Source organism: Penaeus monodon, chromosome 24 (genome assembly GCF_015228065.2).
Source record: "Penaeus monodon isolate SGIC_2016 chromosome 24, NSTDA_Pmon_1, whole genome shotgun sequence".
NCBI lineage: Eukaryota > Metazoa > Arthropoda > Malacostraca > Decapoda > Penaeidae > Penaeus > Penaeus monodon.
This window is the reverse complement of record NC_051409.1, coordinates 4,526,823-4,527,096: the sequence shown is the minus strand read 5'-3', so window position 1 is coordinate 4,527,096 and position 274 is coordinate 4,526,823. Positions and strand designations below refer to the sequence as shown.

Sequence of the window (274 nt, the reverse complement as noted above, 5' to 3'; positions counted from 1 at the left end):
GAAATACTGACATATTGCAATAAATGTATTCTGTTTGCTTAATGTGGACTTTTTCGCTTTGTCAGGTGCTGGTCGCTAGTAGTCCAGGATGCTACTTATTGAGAGGCTATTAAGGTAAGATTCGATAAGTGGGGGTATATTGTGAATTTCTCATTTCGTTTTTTAGGTGTTGTTTTGAATTGTTGGCAAAATGTAGAGGAGCCAATAACATTTTAGACAAACTATTTACGTATAGGTATAAGCCTTGATGAGGAACTATATCATATTTTTAAAC

General features: G+C 34.3%; 1 long non-coding RNA gene across 1 annotated transcript in view; it reads left to right on the top strand.

The window, feature by feature from the left end:
* The first annotated feature begins 51 nt into the window (after positions 1-51).
* The window catches only part of LOC119588489, a 2,247-nt gene continuing 2,024 nt past the window's right edge, over positions 52-274 (top strand). Inside the window, exon 1 of the long non-coding RNA XR_005230098.1 lies at positions 52-114. This is a non-coding gene — a long non-coding RNA (uncharacterized LOC119588489). The remainder of the gene's footprint in view (positions 115-274) is intronic.